This window comes from Daucus carota, chromosome 8, assembly GCF_001625215.2.
Source record: "Daucus carota subsp. sativus chromosome 8, DH1 v3.0, whole genome shotgun sequence".
Classification (NCBI taxonomy): domain Eukaryota; kingdom Viridiplantae; phylum Streptophyta; class Magnoliopsida; order Apiales; family Apiaceae; genus Daucus; species Daucus carota.
In genome coordinates this window covers 12,709,654-12,719,190 of record NC_030388.2, presented here as the reverse complement: position 1 = coordinate 12,719,190, position 9,537 = coordinate 12,709,654, and positions in this window count along the sequence as shown.

Here is a 9,537-nt window from a genome sequence, read left to right as displayed (position 1 = left end):
ACCACAAGGGTGATATCTATGCTGGAGAGTCACCAGAACTACTCTAACAATGAGGATGTGGTTCTTCCGGAGGCAATGCAAGAATTCTTAAACAACCAGAACTTGCCTCCACCACACATTCAAAATGTTGCTGATCCTGTGGTTCAGGAAGAGGAGGCCCCTGAAACACAAGCTGAAGAAGTCACTGAGTCATCTCATCAAGCTGATATTCCTGAGACTCAAACTTCTCAAGTTCAAGAAGAGGTGATAGTGGAAGATGCACAGACATCCTCAGATGACAATGCTCAATCTGAAGGAGAGGATTCACTGCAAGACAACTCCACTGATTCAGAAGATGAAGTGAATACTCCTATTCAAACCACTGCAGCTGATGTAATGGTGGATGTTGATGAACTTTTCTCTAACACTTACAATCCACTGCTACAGTCAGGTATTCCTTCTGACTCTGACAACTTGTCCTTTGATGCACCTGATTGGGTTCATAATCTTTTGGATTCCAATCAGCTTTCACCACCTCTCACACGTGCCAGTGAATTTGAAATCCCCCAAATTCATAACCAAGGCACCACTTCCCAAACACTTGAAGCAGGAATATCTCAACCCCTCAGCCAACCACTTCAAATAATTGAGAGCGAGGGAGAAAGTGCCTTAGCTGCACCACATAAGGAGATTGTTTCTGAAACTGCAGCTCTGTCTCCTAGTCAAGTAAGGAGAATAGAACCTGAGACAACTGCAGATATGTCTATTTCTTCACCACCTCAGCCAAATACTATTCCAATGCACAGTGAGGTTGCACACACAGTTGAAGAATTGACGGTTGCGAACACTTTGTCGTCCATGTCAGGGATAGACACTGTTGTTTCTGATCCTTTTCAGGGTCAATTGCCTTCACAGGCTTCTGGGGGAAACTTGGATGAATTGCCACATTCTACATCCTTGTCTACCCCCCTGGGAGGAACATTCCCAGATCCTTCAAAGGACTCTTCATCTCTCGAAGGTGAACGGCAATCTATTTCTGAGCCCTTCATATCAGGAAGTGAGCCAGTTGTAGAGGACTTGTCACAAAGTCTTTCGCCGTCAAAGGCAGTTGTGGGAAACCAGGGTGCTTCGCCAATTCAAGGATCACATCCTTCGAGCCCTGTGTCTACCCACCCTGAGATTCCAACTCAGGATCCTTCAAAGGACTCACCACTTTCAAGTGGTCGGCAACTTGTTTCTTATGACTCAGATTCATCTGACGAGGAAACCGAGGACGAAGGCTTACGAACCTTCATTGCACCTTCTGTGACCTCTCTAGAAGAGGCTAAGAAGATTTCTTCTGCAGGTACATCTAAGGATGCTGGAATGTCTTTGAGTGAGAGGGAAACACCAACAGAACTTGGTATACAGAAACCCTCTGACCCACTGAGTGTTCTGGCTTTGAGTGAAATGAGAGAAACACCTGCAGAACGTACTAGTGAGAACCCCACATCCCAACCTACAATTGAATCTGCCATTCCAACTGTATCTGTGACAGAATTTGAAGCTCTGAAATTCAAAGTTCAACACTTAGAAGCTGAGAATCTTGTTCTACGGGAGGAGTTGGTAGAAATAAAATCAACAATGGAGCAAAGGTTGGCTACCCTGGAGGCTAAATTGCTGGCATCTCAACCTTCCAGAGAGGATTACTCAACTGAGGGGGAGAGAGCAGCAGAAAAAGCAAAAGGAAAGAGGGTGATATCAGGGGTGTCTGAAGAACTGATTGATTCTGCTCTTAGGCATCAATTCAGTTACACTCATGATGAATACATCCCTGAGTTTGTGGATGACAGAGTGATTAGGATGGTTGGTGCTGAGAATGAAGATCTTGAAGAAGGAGAAATCCCAGATGCTGAAGTCTTTGCTGATGAACTTGCATATCACAATGACATCTTTCCTGCTGAAGAATTTGAAATTGCAAATCCACAAGACATTGCTAATGTTGCTAGGGATTATGCTGAGCAAAAGAGAGCAAGGGAGAAGTTAGAAAATCAAAGACGGATTCGACGGGAAAGGAGACTTGTCAACTTACATAAAGATGGAGCTGAATGGGATGCTGCTAGATCTGTGTTTGATTTCCCAGAGGTCACTCAAGACAATGATGATGACGAAGTAAAAGATATCTTTGACTCCTTCAGGAACAACTACAAAGATTTACATGATTATCACGAGGTGTTGAATGATATCATTTCTACTGTGTCTGTTGCTGTTCTTCCCAGAAGAGGATGGATGGTTAACATATCATTTGAGCTACAAAGAGAAGGCCATGGACTCAAGCATGTGTCAAGTCAGTTTCTCAGAGATCTATCTTTAACTGAGCTGTTTGTGGTAAGAAACAAGATCATCTCTACCGGCAGAAAGCATAATGAAGTATTCAGAGATATGGTGGAAGAATGGATCACTGATATTGGAGTTGAAATTCATGACAAGCCCTCAGTTATTAAGTACTTCAAGGATGGTATGATTCAGAGTATAGGACTCACTGATGAAGCACTATCAACATACAATCCTCGTATACTGAAATATCTGGAAGCTCAAGTCAGGGAGAAGTGCTCAAGGACTAGCAAGGGAAGACTAACTGCTGAACTGCTATATGCCTATCGTCTGAACTTTGCTGCTCTGAGAGAATTAGACTTATCAGCCATCAATCGTCAACCACCATATCCACTGCCTCCACTAGACCCTGAAGTTCCTGAAATTCCAAATGCACCTGTTGTCACTTACAATCCTACATCTGTAATATTCAAGAAAAAGAAAGACTCTGAAGTCACTGCTATACCACTCACAGAAATTGGAAAACTCAATTCCAAAAGAATCACTCGTGCAGTTGCAGCTGTTAAGTGGTCAGTGGTAAAGGAAGACAAGAGTGTGCTCAAAGATTTGGTTGATCTTCTGGAGATAAGAAAAGCTGTAGAGACTGTCCACAACACTTCTAGAGTTCGTGCTCATCCATCAAGGATCATCATGAAAATTGAAGGAATGGAGATGAATGTCACATTTAAGAAGTTGAAGAAGATGGTTCACCTGCAAACTTTAGAGAAGATGAAGAAAAATCTAGAGCAACCTCCACCTGAGAATACACTGGAGCAAGTGGCACTGAGTACCATTACAGCAAGGATTGAAGAAATAGAAAACAAGCTTACTCAGAAGAAAGTAGAGGAAGCTGCAAAGAGGAAAGCTGAGCAGAAGCTGATTAATGCAAGAGCCAAGAAACCAAGGAAAGATTAGTTCAGACTAGAGGAACAATGGCTGCTTGTATTTATTTTTGATTTCTGGAAAATGTAAGATATAATCCAGACTGTACTTAGTATTATTTCCTGTTTAAAATAGTATGCTTTTTCATTGTGTCAGTTGAGTTATCCTCTTAAAGGATTTGCTTGTCGAACTCTAACAATCAAATAGGGGGAGATTGTAAAGCATAATGTAATGTAACTGTAATTACGATAACTCAACACATCAAAAGACAGGAAACAATACGTAAGTATATTACAGGAATCTACAGGTTGGAGATTCGATACGAACAGACAAAGACAATCAAGATATCTGAGACGAGCATCCGTCCACTGGAAGAAGTTCATTAACATGTTCAAGCCTCAGTGAAGAATAAAGTTCAATATGTTTCTGCTATCAAGATTGCCTGAAGATCAAGTATCAAAGACCAGAAGATTTCAGTATATTTAATTTGATTATTTATAATCAAATTTATCGAAGCAACATCTAACCCGGAATGACTGATCAAGTATATTATCAAGCAAAGGATTCAAAGAATTATTTTCAGTTCGAGTCGTTCGTGAACCAGACCAGTGCACAGGACGTCAGGACATACGAAAGTATTCAGTGAATTCAATCAACGGATTGATTGATCAAGTTAATCGAGCTTTTTCTGAAAAGGGCTTAAAGGAATTTATATATACATATATATTTATATTTATATATATCATTAATTGATAATCACTTGAATCAAGAATTAATTCAAGTAATTAATAAATCAATTAATAATATATATATATAATATACATGTGTATATTATTATTCCGGAGAAATTCCAAGTCAACTCTCAGTCAACTGAGAGATAACAAGGAATCACTCAAGAGGCGCAAGTTTGTATGTTTAAGTAATTCTTCTAAGTCCTCTTCACTGTGTACTACAAGGAGGCGCAAACTTTGACTAAAAGTCAAAGCGCAACTCTCCTTCACTTAGTTTGTTCTAAGTACTCATCCACTGTATGCAGTAGTGGCGCAAGTTCTTCAAAGCGCAACCTTTGACTAGAAAAGTCAAAGGCGCAACTTCATGTGTGAGTGAAGAATTGGCTAAGTATCTTCACAGTAAGTTCAAGGCGCAACTTCCAGTCAGCGCAACCTTTGACCAGGACTCCAGGCGCAACTATTGACTAAAATTACTCAGATTTATTCTAAGTAATTATCTCACAGTGGTAACACTCCATGAGCGCAAGGTTTGACTGAGAAGTCAAGCGCAAGTTTTGACTTCCCATTGTACAAACTCTTGGCGCCATGTTTGACTGGTGTCTATGTTATACATATATATACATATGTATATATGTATATGCAATTGGCGCCTGTTATTGTGTTTAGTGGAGTTAGATTTATGTTGGTCAAGTTAACTCGTCCAGGACGAACTCAAGTCGTCCAGGACGAACTCGTTAACCATGGTTAAATTTTGTAAAGCCTATAAATAGAGCTTGTAGTTTCATTTGAAACTAACTACACACTTTGTAAGTGCACACACTATACACGTTCTCGAGAGTTAAATTAGAAGATCGTATTTATCGAGAGTTTGTAATAGAGTGATTGTAGTCTCTGCAGCCGACACTTGTGTTGGAATTTGTAGCACCCGAGGATTATTTCTAATACAAAGAATATTCCCCGACTTGCTGGAGTTATTTATTTACGATTGATTTAACATGGACTGAAACAAAGATTATCCGCAATTAAATTAAATCGAAGAAAATTGGTACGACGTATTCAACCCCCCCCTTCTACGTCTGATTGGACCTAACACTAAATGATAGAAATTATAATATTAAAAAAATAAAACTATATTTTTAGCTTTGAATATATTGCAAGAAAATATATACTCCCCCCGTCCCATTTTATATGACCCTTATTCCTTTTTGGGACGTCCCAAAAAGAATGAACCTATCATACTTACTATTTTTGAACACTACTTTTCACTATTACACCCACTACCTCTCTATTTTATACTCTCTTTTTATACTACTTTTTCCTTAATCTCCGTGAAAGTCAAACAAGCTCACTCACTATGGGACGGAGGGAGTAATTAATAGGCAAGTCAATAATAAGTTAATTATAAAAATTAAAAAAACTCATTTAAATTAAGTTGTAAACAGTATTAATATATTCCTTTAAATATCAATGATAAATATTTTATACGATTTTGTTTAACTCAATAAATTTATATAAAGGGGAAGCCATTCATGTTGTTCAGATAACTATGTTTTTAATTTTCTTGAACGTTTAAATATCTAAACTAAAAACTATCTTTAAGTGTTCTTAATCTTCAGAGAACTTATATACACGGAGTAGTACCCCTAGGAGGTTTTCCACCTTCCCAACTTGGAATTACTTGATTTATCAATAAATGACGACTTGAGAGCTACATTACCAAAGTTAAGTGGGGAAGTAAAGCTACTCTCCAACACCTTCATCTTTTAGTCATCAACATAGATAGAGGATGTATACCTAATTCAATGGGCTTTTTAAATTTATTAGCCACTTTGTATTTGAGCGGCTGTAATTTGTCTGGGCCTATACCAAGATCCATTGGGCACCTCGTTCAACCTACTCACTTGGGCCTCTTTTACAATAATCTCAATGGCACAATTCTAACTTTATTACAAACCTTATAGACTTAAGATATATTTCCCTTGAGCGTAACAGTTTTACTGGTCCTTTTCCCTCTTTTCTTGCCCACTCCAATAAATTAGTTGAGTTGCATCTTGATAGTAATATGTTTACTGGATCCCTACCTCGTTTGTTGTTTCACCATCCATCGTTAGAGGCCTTGTATCTGGGAAATAATACATTCACAGGTCAACTACATGAATTTGATTCTTTTCGCTCATGGCTGCAATCTTTTTCTTGTTCCAACAATTCACTCTATGGATCCATGCCACATTCGTTTTCTCAACTTGTGAATCTCACGATACTAGATTTTGCATCAAACAATTTCCGCGGGGTTTCGGACTTGGAAATGTTTTCAAGCCTCAACTTTCGAGAACTTCTTGATCTTTCTGATAATAGTCTTTCAGTGAAAAGTACAATCATGGCCATTAGCTCCCTCCTAAGCTTAATCACCTGGGCTTGTCATCTCACGCAATGAAAGAGTTCCCACACTTTTCAAGAGATACTAACATCTCCCTAGATTCCATAGACCTATCAAACAATAAAATTGAAGGGGAAATTCCACACTGTATGGGGTCGGAGGGGAGGTACCCTATCTACCCCTCCTATCTGAATCTTCTCACAACAAAATAATAGGCGATCTTGAGCAACCGCCTTGATGTTATGTTAGATATCTTGATCTCTAATACAATAAGCTAAATGGGTCATTATCCACCTTGATGTCTAATTCAAGCTCTCTTGATATTCTAAATCTGTCTCATAAAAATTTTAGTGGTGTACTCCCCATTTGTCATACAAATTTGACCCAGCTCTTAGTGTTGGATCTACGGAGGAATAAAATTCAAGAGAACATTCCAGCAACCTTGTCAAATTTCCGTTATCTGGAAACTATTAATTTGAATGGAAATGGATTACAAGGAAGCAATCCTCCTTCTTTTGCTGACTTTGATTATTTAGCTATTCTTGATCTTGAAAGTAATCAAATAAATGATCCACCCCCCCCCCCATGGTGTTTAGAAGCTCTTCCAAATCTCCAAGTTCTTGTTCTCAAATCAAAGAAGTTTTATGGTCTTATAAACACAAGGTTTAAGATTGTACACCCATTTCCTAACTTGAGAATCATTGATCTGTCTGACAATGAGTTTTCCGGTCCATTGCCAACAAAATACTTCAGAATCTTCAAGGCTATGATGAGTAGTGATGTAAAAAAAAAATCGTAGTTATATAAATCATAATTCCTATTATAGTGATTTCACGGTCTGGTAACTAAAGGAGTAGATTTGAAGTTGGGAAAGATTTTAACTATTTTAACAACCATTGATGTATCAAGGAACCATTTTGAAGGGGAGATTGTAGAAGCAATCGGAAATCTAGTGTCACTTAGACATCTCAATTTATCTCATAATCATCTCAGAGGCCATATACCATTCATGATTGGAATTTTTTCAATGCTGGAATCACTAGACCTCTCATTCAACTAACTTGAAGGAGAAATTCCGCAACAACTCGCCAGTATATATACCCTTGAACGTCTTATTTTGTCGTGCAACCAATTCAGCGGTCATATTCCACAAGGCTCTCGGTTTAATACATTTGATACTGATAGCTGTAGTGATAACTTCGGGCTTCGTGGAAATCTATTGCCCAAAACGTGTGAACATGATATTGTGGAGCAGAAAAGAGATGAAGATGAAGATGATGATTACTTCTTTAGTGATTTTACCTGGAAAGGTGTGATGATTGGATATGTGTGTGGATTCGTGCATGCATTTATCACTGGGTACCTGATGTTGTTGGCATGGAAACCAAAATGGTTTGCTAGAATCATTGGGGCTCATGTCCTGCTCCGTAGCTTTCTTAGGTGCCGCAGCTCTCTCCGCGGCCTTCTATAGCTTCCTCTACATCATTTCAGCTCTGGGCGACACTATACAAGAAAAAAGAGAAGCCAAAACAAGTTGAAAGTAGATATGTGAACCAAATAAATTAAAATACCCTAGAGTGTATATAGCCACTCCTTGTTTCGGCTGGTTATAAGGAAGATTTTGTTAGCCTCAATCGGCTCATATAGTTAATCAAAGTCTCTTTGGTCGTTGCCTATTAGGGTAGGCTGTAGGATGCGATTCAGAACGACTTCTCTCCACACCGAATACTTTCAGAGAGAGTGACCCCGGATGTAGAACCACTTATTGTGATTTCCTTTTTTGCTGGTGTTCATTTGGCCCCAATCAGGATGACTAGACCTTCGGCCAAGTAATTGTTCTTAGGGATTTTTTTTGAAGTCGTATTGACTCTAGGAGAGTGCAGGCCGATGCTGGATGTCAAGCCAAAGACATCAATGCTGGAAAGCATTCATATACAGAAAGGTGTTTAGGTCCAACTTCCCGAGCACGATCCCCATCTGTTTAAATAATTTCTTTACAAGAGTAAGAGGGGGCAGTCGGAAGCTACACTTGAAAGCGCTCTCCGAAATTCCAACACAGATTCACTCCTCAGCTGTTTCGGGTGTGTGATAGATCAAGTCAACCTGATCATTCGGCGTACACACATACCAAGACGTGTGTATTTGATACTTGCGCTGCATCGCCAATACTTTCTTCTTGATCAAGGTCGAAGGAACATTAGTTGCGGGATAGTTTAATGCATTCCCAGAATGGGACATTATTGAGTGTAATATCTCGACCACTCCAGGTGATCGATCCATAGCCTGCATTCAACATAGAAGTAAACGCTAGTTGTGTACTCAAAAAATAAAAATCTAATACACGTAAATTTTGAGTACAGACGGACGAAATCGGTCTACGAGAACCAGTAGACTCATTGCTTTGAAGAACAAATTAGCCTGTCGAAGACTATTCTAACATAACCTAAGAGTTTTGTAAGACAATAGAAGTTTGAAGACTCTTCACAACCCAAAAACACATAACTCACCCCTTACACAAAAGTTATTACGTTTTTGCCGATTTGGGTATCCTTCAAACATCTCATACTCAAACAGCTTTTCAAACTAAAACATAAACTCAATAACCCCTAAACACGCGTCAAGCCAGAATTATCCATATTAAACACAAAACTTATATAACTCCTAAGAGCATGCATTTTAATAGTCATAACTTGAAGGCGGGAGAGTGTGAAAAGGGCCACTTATTATCGTAAAAGAAGGACTAGACATTAGGAAGAGATTGCTTAAGGTCGAGGTTGCCGCCACGAAATTGCTGCTTAAAAAATGAGAAAATTTTGGGAGAAAAGAGTTTGAAAAAGTGTGAAAGAGGAAATGAGAGGGAACACGAGTATTTATATAAGCGTTATGAGATGGACTATCGAGATTAAAGTGTCTTTCAATAGTTATGGGTGAGATTTAGCGCGAATTCCAGTGCGTGACAACTGCGACCCATTAAAAAAGAAGTGTTATTTCGAAAAATCTTGAGACTTTTGAATTCTTTGAGTAAGGATAAAGTCAACCAACGTAAAAATTATCCTGACGAAATACTATTGTGCCGGACCAAAATTCATGAACATATTAGAATCCTGCCAGGTGTCTAGGCTAAAGGGTCGAAGCCCATTGATGCAAAGCCCATTCGAGCAAGATCATGCTTTAAATAATTCTTAAAGACTATATCTACATACATAATTGTCACAA